Here is a 20,701-nt window from a genome sequence, read left to right as displayed (position 1 = left end):
GCTATTTAGTAGCCGTATCATTAAGGTTAGGGATGCCACATATAAGTGAAACACTATCCGGTACGTTACCTTTGATTTTTTTACATTGTGATTTTAGTCCTTGTGCACCATAATACTGAGACATCTCATCACTGTCAGATAAACCAGAGCAAGCTTAAGGAATATAGACAGAACAGCTCCTAACTACCCCATTCCAGCTTGCGCTTTACAATGTTACCTACTTTGTCCATCCGAGTTTATGCAGACTTTAAGTCAATAAATAAAAACATCTTAGGACCAAAATTCTACTGTTGGGGATATGCTACCTTACTTGCAGTGCAACTTGGAGTGATAACTGCTTCAACTGTGTTTCCGTAAATGAACAAAATTTTCTGCTTGTAGTTCAGATATTTTTTTTAGAATTGCATAAAACTGTTTTTCTGACTTAACCTAGGACTACTTCTGTTTACATCAGAAGAAAAGCTTAAATGGCTCTTAAATTTGCTTACAAAATGTATTTCTTTTAAACAGGTGTGGCAGTAAACAAAGGGAAGAAAATTACAGGCCACTGTTTGAGAACTTCATTCAAGATCTTCTTTCCACAGTCAATAAACCAGAATGGCCAGCTGCAGAATTGCTACTTAGCTTATTAGGAAGGCTATTGGTAAAGGATTCTAGTTTCTAACTATTATATTAATTTATTTCATATTACAATGAAAACTTGTTTATTTCAGATGAAACTACTACGAGAATGCTTTCTGATTGTTGACACACGTGCAGCATTTAAGGATTTTCTTAGGTATATCACTCCTAAAATTGGAGAACTTGGAGGGTAGTCACAAGATGCAATATGGTTTGGTGGAAGGTTATATGGAGCAAAACTTTTTTTTTGGCAGTGAGTTTGAGTGAATTCGCAGTCCAGAAATATGTACATGAAGACTAGAAATCTAATAGTGTAGCCTGTTCAGTCTCGCAAAGGTATTGTGAGATCCAGCTTGTGAAGTGTGAAACTACAGATGTCCAGGCTAGAAAGTACATGTTTTTAACAATGACAGTAATTAATTGTTGGAATGGCTTGTACAAAATGGTTAGGTTTCAACATTAAATTTCACTGTAAATAAATTGAGTCCTATGTCTGTTTTAAATGATCAGGCTAAGTATCTGTTATGATTCCTTTGAGCCTCAGTCTCTATGAAGATTTAAGTGGAAATGTTTGAGACTGGAATACATGATAATTTAAATGTTTTGGCAATATTTTCCAAATTCTTTGAAAATACCTGTGCATTCTGAGTCGCCTGTCTCCATGAATGCTGGATTGTGAGCTACGCTGACTTTTGATTGGTATGCTGAACCATGTGGTTGAAATTTTAAGAACCTAATAAGGCTTCCTCTAAAGTTCCATGGTGGACTAAACATTGGTGTGAGAAAGTGATAATAAATGAATGCAGCCTTCACAGTACCTCAGAAATACTGTCTTTTAAATGGTGTCATGACATGGTTTAGTGAGCATGGTGGTGTTGTGTTGATGGTTGGACTTGATGATCTTAAAGGTCTCTTCCAAGCTTAATGATTCTGTGTGATTCTGTGAATATATAGAGGGCAATAAAATTTGGGTTAGAGAATCATTGGTGTGGAACTTCTTAAAGATCTTATGTGTACAGTTTCTCATGGAAGTCCACTTCTACTATTCCACAACAATTTCAACGCTAAAAAATCCCATCGCATAGCATCTAGTAAGTGTAGATATTAATTTGGAGTAAAGTCAGACTAACAGCTGTAAATATTGATGTTAAATATCTTCTCTGGACTATTCCTTTAGCAGAGAACCTGAAAACAATTAAGTGGTTTGGTTTTTTACCAATAATAACATTTAGTTATGATATTTTACTGAATGTGAATATTTTTGTTGATGTGTTTTTTTAGAGTTATTCTTCAGATGTCATTAACACAGTAATTTGAGCTGTGCCTTGGACAAATATTTTATGGTCCTGTTCTGTTTTTCTTAGGTTTACCGGTTCAGTAACAAATCTACAGAAATGGCATTAAGAGTTGCATCGCTTGACTATTTTAGAACTGTAGCTGCAAGACTGAGGAAAGATGCAGTCACTAGCAAAATGGATCAAGGATCTATAGCCAGAATCCTCAAACAGGTGTGTGAGAGGTCCCGTGCCCGCTGGATTGAGATGTAGCCGTTCAAATACTTGAAAATTTTAAAGATGCTTGAAAAACTGGTGTTGTGGAGAATCAGTCTTCATTGTTCAGATTTCTGAATCAAATATACTCAATTTATAACATTTGTTAGCTCATGTCTTCTTTGCACCGTCTTTGAGGGGATCATATGAAGTGGCTAACTATGGTTGCTAAGCCAGTTTTCTTGTGACAATACAGGGGAAATAAGGGACCAACAGTTGGATTCTATCTCAAGAGGCCTTAAAAATACGTATGTGTGTGCATTTGCTATCGCAAAGTGGTAACGAAGCTTCTGACATTCATGTGCAGGCTTTAGAGAGTTAAACTGTTAGGCCTGTAAGGTTAGTTGTTATGTGATGTAGCTGGTATTGGTCGTCTTTTTTTTTTCTTTTTTTTTAACTGGACTTGCATATATCTTCCATTGGAGAGCGCACATTAACATTTCTGCTAATGCTGCTCCAAATCTGCAAGGGTGGCAACAATTGTCAAAGCAATGTATGCATTTGGGCTCTATACAGTACGTAGTATGATGAGAAAATCTCAGATCTTATGTGCCCTTTTAAAAATGTGGACTTGCACTATCTTATGGACGCTATACATTTCTTTCTGAACTACTAACTGTTGTCAGCACGATCTAAAGTTGAGTAGTCATATCAAGTTCATTTCCCTTTCAGTTGCCTGAAAAGACTACAGATCTATTACATGTACTTCATCGTGACAGTTAGAGAGTCATGTTGAAGGAAAAACTTCTGCACTTACAGGCATCCAAATAAAGAATCAAAATTAATCTACTCGTTTATGAGGCCGATACTTCCCATAACTCTTGTCGATGAGAATATTCTACAACATATAGTGTGAAAATCTTGATGTCCGTGGCTTAATGTAATTGATATTTCTATATGCTAAGGGGTTATAATTCTCCTCTGTTGGCAGTGATTCTGACACTTCTACATTAGGCTTCATAGGGAAATACTTGAGAAGAATGCGTTTCTCTTTCTTTGCCTCTAGAAGTTATAATAGTATTGAAAGATATTCTAAAAAGATACATACCCAAGCAGTGACCTGAATTTTTCTATTTGTTTTGGGGTTTTTACAGGATCAGGCAGGAACTAGACATTGGCATCTGTAGAAAATAAAATTGCTGTGGGCAACTGAGTGCTAGAAGTATTTTTTCAGTTACTCAGGAAGCTCAACATTGGTGATGGCGGACAGTACCATCTGTGCATTGTGGAAGGTGTGTACTATACAGTACCATCAGCCAGAGTAGAGTGTGTGTTGTTTCTAAATTATTTGTAATATAAGAACAAACAAATACTTGGAAATGTGTACATGAGAGCTAAGCATTGCTTTGCTGTTGAAGTGGCAAGAAAATAAGAAGATCCATTGGTAGACATACTTAGTTGTCATCATCAGAATGATACATGGAATCGTGGAATAGTTTGGGTTGGAAGGGACCTTTAAACATCATCTTGTCCAATTCACCCTCAATCAGCAGGGACATCTGCAACTAGATCAGGTTGCTCAGAGCCCCATCCAGCCTCACCTTGCATGTTTCCAGGGATGGGGCATCCACCACCTCTTTGGGCAACCTGTGCCAGTGCTTTACCACCCTCATCTTAAAAAATTTCTTCCTTGGATCTAGTCTAATTCTACCCGCTTTTAGTTTAAAACCATTACCTCTTGTCCTGTCACTATAGGCCTTGCTAAAAAGTTTGTTCCCATCTTTCTTCTAAGCCCCCTTTAAGTACTGGAAGGCTGCAATAAGGTCTTCTTGGAGCCTTCTCCAGGCTGAAAACCCCAACTCTCTCAGCCTGTCTTCATAGGAGAGGTGTTCCATCCCTCTGATCATTGTGGTGGGCATCTTCTGGACCCTCTCCAACAGGTCCATGTCTTTGCTGAGTGCTCCAGAGCTGGATGCAGGATGCCAGGTGGGGTCTTAGCAGAGCAGAGTAGAGGGGCAGAATCCCCTCCCTCGACCTGCTGGCCACGCTGCTTTCGATGCAGCCCAGGAGACGGTTGCCTTCTGGGCTACAAGTGCACATTGCTGGCTCATGTCCAGCTTTTCATCCACCAGTACCCCCAAGTCCTTCTGGGCAGGGCTGCTCTCAATCCCTTCATCCCCCAGCCTGTACGGATACTGGGGGTTGCCCTGACCCAGGTGCAGGACCCTGCACTTGGCCTTGTGGAACATCATGAGGTTCACACAGGCCCATTCTTCAAGCTTGTCCAGGTCCCTCTGGATGGCATCCCATCCCTCAGACACGTCAGCCGCACCACTCGGCTTAGTGTTGCTGCAAACCTTTGATCCCACTATGTCACTGATGAAAATAAGATGAACAGTGCTTGTCCCAACACGGCCCCACCACTTGTCACTGAGCTTGATATGGACATTTAGCCATTGACCACCACCCTCTGGATGCGACCATCCAACCAATTCCTCATGCAATCAACTGTTCACCCATCAAATCCATCACTCTCCAATTTAGAGAGAAGGATGTTGCAGGGAACTGTGCCAAAGGCCTTAGAAATATAGGTAGCTCTTCCCTTGTCCACTGCTGTGGTCACTGGATCACAGAACGCCAGCAGACTGGTCAGGCAGGACTTGCCCTTGGTGCAGCCATGCTGGCTGTCTCGAATCGGCTCCCTGTCCTCCACGTTCCTTCTATGCATATAAGATATATAAATATATCCTATTAAATACTCTTTGAAAAAATATTTTCTGTTTCTAACATTCATGCAGTTTAGATGTTACAGATCTGGTACATACTCTCCAGAACTAGTTTTCAGATTAATCTTTCCTGTGTAATGTTTTTTGTGCACCTTTGAAAGTGCTTCACAGGAAAAATAGTATTACCCTATTCTGTAGATGCAGTAGATGACATTTTTTTATAAAACATGTGTTTGTTCTCCAGCTTTGACTGTTAGAGACTTAGTTGAATCTCAGAGAGTATGATTCTTCAGTGATGGAGCTCAGAGGTGTTTGGGACCCGCTTCTGTAAGTTCTTCCCTAGATGGAGCACACTTGCTGCAATTGCTCTGTATGGATGCTTTATCCCTGAAAACAGTTATACCAAATATTTTTACAAAGAGATAAGTTGGGAGATTTTTGATGTTTCCCATACCTTTTTACTGTTGGCTGTTTCATACTTTTATTTTACTTTTTTGCCTTTTAGACCTTGTTCACCTGAGAAGTCACTGTTGCAGTATTTAGTATTGGTGAGACGGCTAACTGTGACTTCTGTGGATTAAACGTTGTGTCAGTCTGCTATTTGTGATTTCAGCCCTTCTTTTTTCTGCCATGACACCAGATGAGGGTCTTCACACAAGATCATAGAATGAAATTAATCAAATCAGTCAGTCTGGTTTAAAGCCACTTTTATTCAGCTCTTGATCTTTTTTAGACATCAGAGCAACAGTCTCATTTTTTACAGTCTCTGTGCAGTTTATAAGTAATTGGTTGAAAAATTGTTAATGTTCTGCAATTATCAAAACAACTGACTTTGGTGTATTTTATATGTGGACATGCAGATTTTCAGATGATAATCACCCCTGTGCAAGATTCTGTTTTATAACTATCTTTCTACTTCTGACAGGTTTCGGGAGGAGAAGATGAAATTCAACAGCTGCAAAAAGCTTTGCTAGATTATCTGGATGAGAACACAGAAACTGATGCATCATTAGTGGTAAACTTCAGCTTTCTGGTGTCAAGTGTATATAAAAATATTTTCAGTAACGTGTACTAAATAAAACGATTTTCAGTTATGCGTATTAGTGCTTCAATTAAACTGGCACCCTAACATATGCTGTTGATTGTGTTTTCCAAAATAGTGTTGATGCATTAGATTCACTCAATCTCATTATAAACCTGTTAATTTTCCTATTCTGTATCTGTTGTTTTTGTGTACTGTGCATCCTATGTTTCTCCAGTTTTCTCGGAAGTTTTATGTAGCTCAGTGGTTCCATGATACAACTATGGAGACAGAGAAAGCAATTAAATCTCTGGAGGATGAGGAATCATCTGAAGGAACTCATCATGCAAAGAACGTTGAGACCACGGGACAAATCATGCACAGAGCAGAAAGTTGCAAGAAGTTTCTTCGCAGCATCATTAAAACTGCTCCATCACAGTTCAGTACATCAAAGTATGTTTCAGTACCACTTATTTCTTTATTAGCCGAGCATCTGATGTTTCAAATCATTTTTGATAAACACGTTCTAACTGACACATGGTATTTGTTGCAGGATGAATTCTGATACTGTGAACTACAAAGATGCGTGTTTGATTGTTCGCTACTTGGCCTCTATGAGGCCGTTTGCCCAGAGCTTCGATATTTATTTGACACAGGTAAACAGTGCTGGAAGTCTTAGTACAGTGAAGCACGGTTGGTTTCTGATTCCAAACACTTTGTGGTAGTGTGCTATATCTGTTCGTTGTTGAGCACAGGTATTTAACAGGCCATGGTAAGACCGTGTGACTTCCTATTCTGTACTGATGACGTAAGGGATTATGTTTCTTTTCCTTGCGTGCATTTCGTATGTCATAATGTGCAGACATTATTTTCTTTGTCTGTGTATGGCAAAATCATTATAATTAGATGTACACAGTAACAGGATAATTTTAAAACGTTGAAATCATTGCCACAGTTTCTGTAAGATACGTGCTCATTTGGTAACATTAACCCATGAAATTGAGTGTAATTTGATTTGAAAATACAAGCCAGCTTGGTCAGATGCTTGCAGTGCATGTTACTGTCACTTTGTTGTTGTTGTTTGACCAGTGTCGTTTCTTTGCTTTTTCTGGGAGAGGAGCACTAACGTGTTGGCATGGTGACATGTTATAAGTATACGTTGCATACTTACGTTGACCTACAGCGAGGGCCATTCTTAAAATTCTAGTGCCCAAATCCAACTCTCCTGTTAAAAGAGCCGTGGTGAAAGCCACAACTAAATGACAAAGGTAGAGTTTAAAATGAAGGGCCTTCAAGTGAATGTAGAGACCCTGTGTAAATCCTGTTTGGACCAGACTTAGAGATGTAGCGAATCCTAATAAATATCCATGCTCAGTTAGCAGTGCATTGGAACATCACTTGCATGCACCTTTTTATTGTGTGAGAAGATACATCTGATTTTTAGTAGGCAGATACTCTTATTTTAGTTCAATTGTTCGCATGTTATTCTGCTGCATTTTTGCCTGTCAAACATTGTTTGCTACCTTCCCAAAGCAATCGAATCTTTGTTTTTGGTTTTTTACTAGATTCTGCGTCTACTTGGTGAAAATGCAGTTGCTGTTCGAAAAAAAGCCATGAAGTGTTTGTCTGAGGTTGTTGCTGTAGACCCCAGCATTCTAGCCAGGGTAAAAAAGGAGATATCCATCATGCACATACGTTCTTCTGTCATGCTTAAAATAAATCTTCATTTCTTATTTTGAATCTATGTTTCATGTGTTCTTTTTAGCTGGATATGCAACGAGGTGTTCATGGACGGTTAATGGATAACTCCACTAGTGTACGAGAAGCAGCTGTGGAGCTGCTTGGCCGACTTGTGCTCTGTCATCCTCAGCTTACTGAGCAGTATTATGACATGCTGATTGGAAGAATATTGGTAAGGTGACTTGTGATACTTATGATAAAATAAGTGGCATTGGAAAATTTGTTTTTAACTGAGTTTATATGTTTAATAATACGGAATGATGTTTCCAAGTGTAAATTATCTCTTACTGTTTTAATGGGGAGCATCATGCTTTTAAGACCAGCCGTGTAAAATGCATCACTTGTTTCCAGTGAGACTGTGTTACATCAAAAGGTAAACATATACAGAAAGTTGTACCACATCAGAACCAGGCTTATATTCCTTTTGATCGCATTGTTAAGGCATAAATCAGGTGAAATGCGGAGTTTTGCCACATCCCTGAAGTCTGACATATAGGTCATTAAGGGTAGTGTGGGTGATGAAGAAAGATCTACAACGCAGTAATCTGAAGATGCCATTTGTGATCCAAAAGATAAAACTGCTTTGCTTTTCTGTGTTATTTTTAGTGTCTGAAAAGGCTTCTTATTTGAGTTTTTGTACAAAAAGTGTGTTTTGTCTGGGTGTTCAGGTAAAATAAAATGTTGATTTAACTGTAAGATGACACTAGCTCTTAGCATCCGTGTCAGGTTTTTAGTCAAATGCTAGTCATTTGCTATAGTTACATGATAAAACGTGTTTGTGAAGGGTTTTGGAGATGAGTAGCTTCATGTGCATATGAGCATGCCTAAAGCAGTTCATCCTGACATTCAGATTCAACAGGTTTTGAATAAGGTAATATGAAGTGAAACTCCTCATCCATCTCCTTAGACGAGGCCTAGGAACATGGAGAAGAGTGCTGCATGTCTCTTGTCCATAAGCTTTAGGCAAAGGCTTGAAGTATTACAGTCCAGATCTACAAAGAATGTTGTGCGTTCCAGCAAAGTAGCTAAAGCATCACCACATCTAGCTTGTAAGCTTTTGCATTAAGAAGTGGAATTACACATTTGCAACACTGTGAGCTCTTAGATGGGAGGGTATAAATGGAGGAAGCGTTTCAGCATTCTGGGTGCCGAGCCAGAACCTTTAGCATTGCTGCAAATAGGGTGGTACAAGTTTTGCTGACCTCTTGTATAAATGCACTCCAGTATATTTTATCTGCCTTTTCTAAATAAATTCTGCAAGTCAGCTTGGGTGACCTTCACATGTTAATTCATACAATACATAAGCTAAGTCATATTTCTGATTTGTTTTCAGGAGTGTAATGCTCTTCTCTTCTCTTCACAGGATACTGGTATCAATGTGAGAAAAAGAGTCATAAAGATACTTAGGGATATCTGCATTGAGCAACCAACATTTCCCAAAATTACAGAGATGTGTGTGAAAATGATTCGGAGATTCAATGATGAAGAAGGCATTAAGGTAGAATGAAGCATGTCCTTTAGGATTTTAATTATCATTATTTTAGTGTTTCTATACTTTGACCCCCAAAAAAATTAAAGAAGTATTGCATTGCACCTTTGTAATATTTATGACTTTCATTCACTTTTAATTTTCGAGAGCAAATATCTTAGCTTTCTAAAATGCTCCCTGACTTGTTTTTCTTTCTTTCCTCTCTTCTATTTTCTTGAAGTTCTTGCTGATAATCCAAAGATTTTTAGAAATTATTTTCTAGAGGTTTCTTCCTTCTTGCAAGTGTTGTCTCTGATACTTCTCTTTTCTAACAAGTGAAGTTGTCATATCAAACTTCTGCCTGCAAACAAAATAAACTTGAAGTCAAAGTTGAGTACTTCACATCAATATATGCCAGATTTGTAAGTTCTGCATGTAAGAGTTAAAAAGCATTCGTCTGTGGTAATTTTGCGCTAATTCTGAATGTCTAATGAATCAGTTATTCCCCCTAAAAATGTTCCTTATGTGATCATACTCAGCTCTTTGTGCAGTGTATATGCAGAAGGGCGCAAAACTAAGAGTACATGTTAAATCATAAACCTGACAATGATGTTTTTGTTTGATTTGGCAAAATAATCTTAAAATTGTTGGGTAATTAGGAACAGACGTGTAATATTTGGTATCACACTTTCAGTAGGATTTGAAATCTGCAACCTTGTGTTCAGTGATCAGCTTCTCAGGGTACTGTGTTTTCCTGAGGAATGCAACTTATTGCAGGAAGGTGCTAGCTCCATTTTCTTTAGCATCAGTTCCCGGTGATCATTTTGCTGAAATTTGCTTAGAGGTCAGCATAATTCCTGTAATAGTAGACCTGGGTCTGTCTCAGGTAACATTTCCTACAACAGTCTCACTTAGGTTGAATAATTCCTTATGAAATGGCACGCATCATCAACGAATCTATTGTATGGATGTATTAGAAAGAATACCTGTGTGCCAAGATAAGTTTATTTCTTTCTGCTAATATTTTTTTTTCCTTCAGAAACTAGTAAGTGAGACATTCCAGAAGCTCTGGTTTACTCCAACTCCACATCATGATGAAGAAGCAATGACAAGGAAAATACTGAACATCGCTGATGTGGTATGTTAAACAAATTTGAGTTAAGCTGTGTGCAGAATTTGGTTATGTTTTTACTATCTTTGAAATGCTGTCTGTAGTTTTTTAGACTGCAGTAATTTAATTGTCAGAGGGTTTTCTTTTTACATCTCCTGGCAGTAAATATGTGCCCAAATTATTCACCTTGATGGAACAGGCTGTAGGAAACTTTAGATGCTCACCAATCTGCTGGCAATGATAACTGGGACCACACTATATTCAGGTCGTAGAAAATACTGGTTCAGTTAAAGCACAACATATTTCTATTATATTTAACATTTTCAGGAATTGCTAGTAGCAGTATACAGTTAAAGCCTAACTAAGAAGGTGTCTCTTAAAGAAAATTTTCCTCAAATGATTGGTAACATCTATTTTGAAAGGTTAATAAGACGTTTTAACAAATACAGGGTCATGTTCTCACTCAGGGTAAACTAGTATCTGCACAGTTGTATCTACTTTTTAGGAGCAGCAAATTAAATAGCATGTCTCCCAAATAACAAAATCTGTTTCAGATAAAACGCTTTAATTTGTTGTGTAAAACCACTGTGCTGAGAAGGTGTTTTACTCTCAGTTACACCAGGATGTAAATGTCAAATAAAAGTACTCACTTCATTACTTACAATTACGGGTTTAAACTTCATCCTGCTTTTCAATATATTTCTCAAAATGGTCATCTAGTGTGCATTTTTCCAGACTGAGGAGTCGGTCAGTTTGACTTCATCTTAACTCTCAGTTCTCCTGCCAATTCTACTTTGGAGCACCTGTGGGCTGTTCCCAACACAGGATACCAGCAAAGGCTTGGTTTGTTTATATTAAAATTTGTGTCTACGTATATATATACACATGTTCATTTTTAGTATGTCAGGCTTGTACTTGTGCATTAATCTGCGCAAAATGTTCTACAAAACCAAAATTTGGTTTACATTAGAGCTGGCAATCTCCGGTAGAATGTGTAGGCTTTGTGCTGTAGGCAACACAAATTCTGGAGTCACGTAAATGGTGAGAACTGTATTTCAAATGCTGAAGACATTTTCTGATCTCCAAAGATATAAAATCATTGTACTGAATGCCTGTGAAAATACATCTACGCGTGTCTACTGGTCTTTTAAGATGACATCTGTATTGAAGTGGTTTTTCCTCAGGTGCCTTTTTTGTTAACCAGTTTATTCTCAAAAATACTTCCAGGTTGCAGCTTGTAGAGATACAGGGTATGATTGGTTTGAACAGCTTCTTCAAAGTGTAAGTAATGCATTTTGAACGTATGGTACAATCATAGTTAGATTTCGACATTTCTTTTGGGACTAGAACACGTAGAAGGGGGACTAGAAGAGCAATCCTTTACAGCAGACAAATTCAATTCATGCCCTTTAAACGTCTGACCTTTTTTTTAATCTTCATGGGTGCAGTTTTCTTTGTCCCTTTATATTAGTCTCTGTCTTTCCATATGATCTGTTTTAAAAAATACTTCACTTCTTGGTTTTGGGAGGGGTTTTGTTATTTTATTTTGAGTAACACAACATGAAGTCCATAGCTAAGATACTTAATTCAGAAAGGAGGCATCTAGTACAATGTTGATTTTTTTTAAATGGTAGATAAGTGTATTTTCACATCCGATTAATTTGTTACATAATTTATAGAAGCCATGAATCTTCAGAGTATATTTATTGTACGTAATACTACATAGTATTTTACTCTGATTTTTCTAAGAATTGAGCTTGTTTGTTTATGTGTCTTAACCTGTGTTATCATTCTTCTCTACATCTTGTATGTGCTGGTTAATTTTCAAGCAAAATAACCTTTTTCATTTTACTTTATCCTGGAGCGCCATGAAAATAGGTAGCTAAGTAAACAAGAGCCTCTTAATGCCTGCACTGAAGAAAAGGCTAGAGTATGGACTCAATCTTCCTTAGATATTAAAGGATCTTTGTGGACATAATTTCAGTACTCAAAGTCATAAGGAAGAAGGCTAACTGATCAGAATGTTCATAAAACTATGTTTCATCTTCATTTGATATTTTTGCTTAGTGTGGAAATTCCTTTTGAATTTGCTCTTTTTTTCCTAGGCGCTTTAAAAGCCTTCTAACTCCTATTAGTTACTGCTGGCAAGTATGACTACATTATTGGTTTATGCATTATGTCATTAAGCACCAAGTTAGCTTTCATCCCAATGCACAAATCAGTAGAATTTTTATCTTCTTTTTTTTTTCTTCTCTTGAATTTTTGTTTGATTTTTTACTTCCCTGAATTTTTTCTTCACCATGTAGCTTTTATGGGGAAATTAAATCAATACTTTTGTAGGGTAAAATCCTTATGTATCTGTAGGAATCATTGTAAAACCAGCATGTATCCCATGCAAATTAATGTGCCCTTAACACTAAATCATGTTCTCTCTCATCTGCGACAGCTGTTGAAGTCAGAAGAGGATGCCTCGTATACACCTGTGAAGAAAGCCTGTACTGAACTTGTTGACAATTTGGTTGAGTACCTTCTTAAATATGAAGAATCTTTCTCAGGTAATATTATTTACAACACAGTAGCTGAATTCCTTTGAATTTTATGTGCTACTATAACAGTGGCTGCTCAAATTACTATTGTGAAAGGTTACTGTTACAGAATTCCTGTCACAAAACTGATGGTAGTAAATCACTGCTTTTAAGTTCACTATGAACTTCTGAGCACTGTATAATGATAAAGCTTCCCTGATTTTCACTAGCTAACCACAAGACTAGAACTACTTTTAAAATAACTTGTTCAAACCTTCAGGTCACTAAAACCAAAACAAATGTGGCAAGTTTTATTTGCATTAGTATGTTCTACAGTTGTAAGAGGAATCACTGGCTGGGCCAGTGCCCTGTGTGCAGCTGGCGCAGCCGGAGGCGCGGGCAGGCGCTGAGAGCTCTGCCAGTGCAAGAGGTACATTCAGTAGCTCCCCGTCGGCGGGGAGCGAAGCCGCGGCCTTCTCGCTGTAAGCGCCTCCTCCGTCAGTGCGAGCAGGGCACGCGGGAGAGCTTGCCAGGATGGACGTGGGAACCCCGACGGAACTCCCACGGGAACAGGCAGCTGCCCAGGTCACAGGCGGCAGGGAGTCCAGAGCCTCGCACCAGCAACAAGTGGCAGTGAGGAGAGCTGCTGCGTCCGCTGGGAACAGGCAGATGAGCTGCTTGGCCTGGTGGCAGAGCTGCGCCAGGAGGCTGGAAGGTTGGGGAGCATTAGGGAGGCTGCACAGGAGATAGACTGGTGGAGCCAGGCTCTGCCCTCCTGGAAACAGAACTGGGAGCACCCACCAGAGATCACCCAGGATCAAGGGGCCTCTGTATCCTGCCCCAAGCCAAAGGCAGAAGCCAAAATGGAAAGAGTGAGTGGAGGCAAGTCCATGGTAGGGGCAGCGGGCAAAATCCCCTCTTGCCCACCTTGCCCCCAAGGTGCCTCTGAGCAAGAGGTATGAGGCTCTGTTTGAGAAAGAACAGCCAAATGAGGATGTGGATGACAGGCAAGGTACACACCATAGTTGTCTACACAGTCAGACAGGCCTACTGCCCGTATCACCACCACACACAAAAGGGAAAAAAGAAGGGTTGTAGCTGTAGGTGATGCTGCTCTGAGGAGAACAGAGGGTCCAATATGCTGTGTATACCCTCCTCACAGGGATGTCTGCTGTCTCCCTGGAGTCCCGGTTAAGGACATCACTAGGAAACTTCCCAGCTTAGTGAGGTCCACAGATGACTACCCACTACTGATTTTCCATGTGGGTGGAGAAGAAGCAGCAATTTCTAGTCCATGAACAATTAAGAGAGAGTTTAGGGCCTTGGGACAGTTAGTGAGAGAATCTGGGGCACAGGTTATTTTTTCTTCCCTCCTTCCAGTTGAAAGCAGTGACATTGGAAGGGACAGGAAGATCCAGTCCATCAAGACATGGCTCTGTGGCTGGTGTTGCCACCACAATTTGGGTTTTTTTGATAATGGGATGGCATACACAGCACCAGGAATGCTGGCATCAAAGAGGAGACACCTCTCTCAAAGGGGGAAGAAGGTCTTTGCCCAAGAGATAGTGACGCTGATTGACAGGGCTTTAAACTAGATGCAAAGCGGAACGGTGATAATAATATCAAGATTGTCTGTGACAATCGATCGACTCTTTTCCTGAAATGCCTGTACACCAACGCACGCAGCATGTGGAATAAACAGGGAGAACTAGAGATCTGGGTGTGGTTGCAGGGCCATGATATCATTGCAGTCCTGGAGACACTGTGGGATACCTCGCATGACTGGAATGTTGTCATGGATGGCTACGTCCTGCTTAGGAAAGAAAGGCCAGGAAGGCGAGGTGGTGATGTTGCTCTTTATGTATGTAAACAACTGGAATGTACTGAGCACTGAGACCCTGGACTTCAAGAGGGCTAACTTTGTCCTCTTCAAAGACCTATTTGAGGTATCCCATGAGCTAGGACTCTAGAAGGCAGGGGAGCCCAAGAGAGTTAGTTAATATTCAAACACCACTTCCTCAAAGCTCAAGATCGATGCATTCCTTTAAGTAAGAAATCAAGTAGAGGAGGCAGGAGACCCCCATGAATGAGCAATCTTGGAAAAATTTGTATGGAAGAAAGGAGTTTACAGTAGGTGCAAAAAGGGACTGGTCACTTGGGAGGACTATAGGAATGTTGTCAGGGTATGCAGGAATGCAACAAGGAAGACCAAGGCCCTCTTGGAACTAAATCTGGTGAAGGAAGTAAAAGAGAGCAAGAAAGGCTTCTTCAAGTATATCAGTGGTAAAAAGAAGACTAGGGAAAATGTGGGACCTTTGGTGAATGAAGTGGGAGCCCTGGTGACAGAGGAGGCAGAGAAGGTAGTTACTGAATGCCTTTTTCACTTCAGTCTTTACTGCTGCGACTACCCCTCAGGAATCCCAGACCCTGGAGATAAGCGAAAAAGCCTGGAGGGAGGAAGACTCTCCACTGGTTGATGAGGTGGGTTAGAGATCATTTGGCTGAACTGAACACTCACGAATCCATGGGCCCTGATAAGATGAACCCACAAATGCTGAGGGAGCTGCCTGATGTTGTGGCAACACCTCTCTCCATTGTTTTTGCAAAATCATGGAGAACGGGAGTGGTGCCTGAGGACTGGAGGAAAGCCAATTGTCACCCCAGTCTTCAAAAAGGGCAAGAAGGAACACCCAGGAAATTATAGACCGGTCAGCCTCACCTCCATCCCTGGGAAGGTGATGGAACAGCTCCTTCTGGAGGCCATCTCTAGGCACATGGATGAAAAGGAAGTTATCGGGAGTAGTCAGCATGGATTCACGAAGGGGAGATCGTGCTTGACCAATCTGATAGCCTTCTATGATGCAGTGACTAGCTGGGTAGATGAAGGGAGAGTAGTGGATGTGGTTTACCTTGACTTCAGTAAGGCTTTTGACACTGTCTGCCGTAACATCCTCATAGTGAAGCTCAGGAAGTATGGGTTGGATGAATGGACTGTGAGATGGATCGAGAACTGGCTAAGCAACAGAGCTCAAAGCGTTGTGGTCAGCAGCGCAGAGTCCAGCTGGAGGCCTCTAGCTAGCGGTGTTCCCCAGGGATCAGCACTGGGTCCAGTTTTGTTCAATATCTTCATCAATGACATAGATAAAGGGTTGGAATGTACCCTCAGCAAGTTTGATGATGATACAAAACTAGGAGGAGTGGCTGATACACCAGGGGGCTGTGCTGCCATTGAGGGGGATCTGGACAGAGTGTAGAGTTGGGCGGAGGGGAACCTCATGAAATTTAACAAGGACAAGCGTAGAGTCCTGCACCTGGGGAGGAACAATGCCATGCACCAGTACAGGTTAGGGGTTGACCTGCTGGAAGGCAGCTCCATGGAGAAGGGCCTTGGAGTCCTGGTAGACAATAAGTTATCCATGGGACAGCAATGTGCCCTGGTGGCCAAGAGGGCCAATGGCATCCTGGGGTGCATTAAGAAGAGTGTGACCAGCAGGTTGAGAGACGTTATCCTCCCCCTCTACTCTGCGCTGGTGAGGCCTCATCTGGAGTATTGTGTCCAGTTCTGGGCTCCCTAGTTCAAGAGAGACAGAGAACTTTTGGAGAGAGTCCAATGGAGGGCTACGAGGATGATTAAGGGACTGGAACATCTCTCATAGGGGGAAAGGCTGAGAGACCTGGGGTTGTTTAGTCTGGAGAAGAGAAGGCTGAGAGGGGATCTTATCAATGGCTACAAGTATCTGAAGGGTGGCTGTCAGGAGGACAGAGCCCGTCTCTTTTCAGTAATGCCCAGTGATAGGATGAGGGGCAATGGGCATGAACTGCAGCACAGGGAGCTCCACCTGAACACAAGTTAAAACTTCTTTACTGTGAGGGTGACGGAGCACTGGAACAGGCTGTCCAGAGAGGTTGTGGAGTCTCCCTCTCTGGAGACCTTCAAAACCCAACTGGACGCATTCCTGTGCAAGCTGCCCTAGGTGATCCTGCCTTGGCAGGGGGGTTGGAATGATCTTCAGAGGTCCCTTCCAACCCCTACCATTCTGTGATTCTGTGATTCTGTAAGACGTTTGTAAACTAGCAATGCCCTTGAAGCGTCTTTGCTTCTTGTTTCACATAGTTCACAGTCACATGCACTGTATTCTCATCTCCAATCTACTAGGAATATTCTATATTGATCATGAAAGAGAGGTAATGAAAGAGATATTAAAATAATGTGTAAGTCATATGTTTTTCACTACTCAGACATTACTTGGTCTTAATATCCTTTTTGTATTTTTAAATCTTTTGCAGATTCTGACAACAAAGGTATGAATTCCAGTCGCTTGGTTGCTTGCATAACCACTTTGTTCTTGTTCAGCAAAATCAGGCCCCAGCTAATGGTCAAACATGCCATGACCATGCAGCCCTACCTGACCACTAAGTGTCGTGTAAGTAGAGAAAATTAGTCTTTCCCCCTCCCCCGCCCCCAATAATTAAGCATGGAAATGAATGGCTGTCTTGTATACGTGATGAAATCGAAGGTAGGAAAACAAAAATTAAAAATGTGTTTTTATTTCATGGGCATCATAGCTTCTGAAGATACTAGGTCCTTTTGATGACCTCTGTTGCTTCTAAGATGCTGTGCCTCACCCTCTACCTCCACATTTGACAGCCAAATGAAACTGAAACTTATGCTACCTCTTTCCCTGGAGGCCTAAGACCCAGGTTTTCACCTGTTATGAAATCATCTCTTAAAATTGTTTTGTTTCATAGTCACAGTCTTAAAAGTAGTTAATATTTAACATACGAATCTTAAGACTAACAATATGGTTCTGTAAGATAGAGTGTATCTAACATATAGCAAATGTATCAGAAGGACAATGTCCTGCTCCATCTTCTTCCATGCTTCATCTCCCACTTCCCTAGCTCTAGTTTTTGTACTCCCCTGTAAGAGAGTTTAGCTCACAAAAATGGTAGAGAGCTATAATGCTGAACCCCCGCAGTCTGGTAAAATGGCACCCCTCCTCTGCAACACTGCGGCACTTTCTGCCATTTTGGTTAGCACAGTTGGCTCAGTGAACGTTGTGATGAATCCCTGATCTGGCAGAAGGAGCAGGGCAGGGTCATGCAACCGTGGCTCCAGGAGGAGTGTGGGTGGGTGGCAGGGCCACATTAGGTCAGCTGGCCAGGGCAGGCTCGAGAGGAATTGGTACCAGCTTAGACTGTAGGTACAGCCCAGCATTGTCCATTGTCCTGGCGCGTTCTCTGGGCGCGTTTACAAGAGACTTTTAGAGCTGCTCCTGATCAAACAGTATAGGAAAGGGTTATCTGATTGTCTACGTGCTGCAACGCATTTAGTGGCTTACTTCAGTTTTGTACTTACACAGGTTGAGGCGAGTCGTAGAATTACCACTGTCCGCTTGAATATGTTAAAGAGCTTGACAGTAGCATTTGGGAATTATCCTGTCCTGATGAGTGAGCTTGGACACATCTAACAGGATGTGTCTTTAACAGAGAAACGTTTTCCATAGATTCCTCACTTACAGTACCTATAGAGTCATAATAATGCAAACCAGTAATAATTTTAATTGTGATTTCTACATTTGTGCGCATTATTACCTATCTTGCTTAAAGGCACACTGAGTCATAGCACAACTTCATTTTGTCCCTGACACCTGTTTCCAGGTGTTGTGTGTTCTCTAGTGTGCAATGTGTCAGGAAGAGCTCCTAGATTTATTGTAGGACTCCAAAAAATTATCTGCACCAAAGGTTTTCAGGTCTGTCGCAGTCCTGAGGAGTGGTGAAGTTCTGCTCACGCAGATTTTTCTTCCAGAAGTTCTGTGGAAAGCAGAAGTAGCTGTCATAATAATATGCAATTTATTAGCACACGTAAACTCTATAAATATTCATTCAGATCTTTACCACATACCTTACCTGAGCTGGGAGTTTGACTCTCAGTGCATACAAATAATACTTAGCCAGAAATATTGAACGCTGTTAATACTGTTGTTTCAGACCCAGAATGATTTCATGGTGATCTGCAACATTGCAAAAATCTTGGAGCTTGTAGTGCCACTAATGGAGCACCCAAGTGAGACCTTTCTTGCCACTATTGAGGACGACCTCATGAAACTCATCATCAAATATGGCATGACGGTAAGCTTTTAATTGCTACCATTCAGTTGATTCCATTTCACTTTGTGAAATACATGGTTTTGATTTAAAGAAAGTCTGTCTTGATTATGAGGATAACTTTGCAGCCATGAAAATTCAGTTTACATGGTTTACTGAATTTTGTATGTGTCGTTATATTTTAGTGAGTTTGAGCAGGTTTTCCAAGCAGTCTAGGAGATGGTCATTCCAGCTGTTAGATCATTAGTTTTAGTTCAGCATAGCTTTTTCCTACATAACTTCACAAAAATCTCAAATTTAAGGTCTAAATATATAATTAATTTGTTCTTTCTTGCTCCTAGGTCGTTCAGCATTGTGTGAGCTGCCTTGGGGCTGTCGTGAACAAGGTCACCCAGAACTATAAATTTGTGTGGGCCTGTTTTAATAGATACTATGGTAAGTCAAATCACAACATGTAAATGTCACTTTTCAGTTTTGGCTACAAGTCCTATCTTAGGGGTATACCATGATTAAACACTGTGATCAAAACTGTTGTCTCCCTTTAGGTGCACTTTCAAAATTAAAAAGTCAACACCAAGAAGACCCCAACAGTACAATGCTTACTGCCAATAAACCAGCACTCCTTAGATCACTTTTCACTGTTGGAGCACTGTGTCGGCATTTTGATTTTGATCAGGAAGTTTTTAAAGGCAACAGTAAGGTAAAATAAGTTGTATTTACTCTCCATGTCTTAGATATGTTGAATGCCCCTCTTTAATTTTAAAGTACTTTATCCCCAGTCCCTCAAAGCTACGTGTTTTTTCATAATGCGTACAATACAGCTTTTTTGGGTTTTAACTACGCGGTTTTGCAAAGGCCATGCAGTAAGATCGAGTTTCTCCTTTTCTTTTTGATATTGATGTTTTTTATAAGAGATTTCAAAATGCCTGTTTCATCTTAAAATAGCTATTATTTCTGTTTTAATTTGCTCAGGTTAACATTAAGGATAAAGTACTTGAACTGCTGATGTATTTTACAAAGCATTCAGATGAAGAAGTACAGGCAAAAGCCATTACTGGCCTTGGTAAGAAATATTAATAGTTTTTATTATTCTGCTATAGTAAAACTCCATGTATATCAGTAGGAATTCATGTTTTTGTGTAGCGGCAAGGGAGTTTGTTTAAAACCAAAACGTACTGCATGTTTCGTTTGAGAACTGGCTATAGAAAAGTTGTCCAAGGGTTGCTTCTTGCACCCTTCTGCAGCGGAGTAGCTGCTTTTGACAGTGGAGGCCTTTTGATGCATGACCAAGTCTTCAGGTGCAGTGGATTTCCAAAGTAATGCAGATGTTATTTTTTTTTGCCCACATGCAAGTAGGTTGTAACTCCAAGTCTTGTTTTTTTCAGTCCATAAGGTATGGCTAAAGAACAGCTAGAAGAAGTGCTGAAGACACTTTGAACATTTTAGCTGTAGGAGCATGTACTCTGCAGGAGTCAAGAGAACTCTGGCAGTTTATACAAACTGGGGGGTGGTGCTCTGTGACATTTCACAAGGCGTTGCCATGGATGATGTCATACACTAGCTATTACGGTTTGTTTCGGGATTCTAGCTGTATTTCACTTTTGAATAGATTCTTTATCTGAAGGCATTAGTGTGGTGTTTCAGTGACTTGCTGTAGTACATGAACTGTCACTGAGTGGTTTGTATCATGTTCATCCTCTGCGTAAGGACGAAACTGTCGCTGTGAGAGAATCTTGTTTGGCCAGATAGGCCTTGTTTCTGGAAGAGTTCAGTTCACGGTTATGGCTTAGGCTAAAGAAAGTTGTGTGCCAGGCATGTGAGCTTGCAGGTGTGTCATTTAATTGTGGACAAGAATTTGCGTCTTTATGTTGCTGTTTATGTGGCTTTTTAG

General features: G+C 40.5%; 1 pseudogene across 1 annotated transcript in view; it reads left to right on the top strand.

The window, feature by feature from the left end:
• LOC309416019 (nipped-B-like protein) overlaps positions 1-20,701 on the top strand; it is a 90,028-nt pseudogene that overhangs the window by 57,331 nt on the left and 11,996 nt on the right. Inside the window, exons 19-34 of the transcript in view lie at positions 511-643; positions 1,986-2,129; positions 5,763-5,852; positions 6,097-6,311; positions 6,412-6,514; positions 7,424-7,522; positions 7,624-7,770; positions 8,962-9,096; positions 10,106-10,204; positions 11,405-11,458; positions 12,624-12,732; positions 16,990-17,126; positions 18,694-18,834; positions 19,152-19,245; positions 19,356-19,510; positions 19,783-19,873. The product of the transcript in view is annotated as a nipped-B-like protein (transcript). The remainder of the gene's footprint in view (positions 1-510; positions 644-1,985; positions 2,130-5,762; positions 5,853-6,096; positions 6,312-6,411; positions 6,515-7,423; positions 7,523-7,623; positions 7,771-8,961; positions 9,097-10,105; positions 10,205-11,404; positions 11,459-12,623; positions 12,733-16,989; positions 17,127-18,693; positions 18,835-19,151; positions 19,246-19,355; positions 19,511-19,782; positions 19,874-20,701) is intronic.

The sequence above is a fragment of the Phaethon aethereus genome (assembly GCF_964289735.1).
Source record: "Phaethon aethereus genome assembly, chromosome: Z".
NCBI lineage: Eukaryota > Metazoa > Chordata > Aves > Phaethontiformes > Phaethontidae > Phaethon > Phaethon aethereus.
This window is presented reverse-complemented; position numbering and strand designations above follow the sequence as displayed.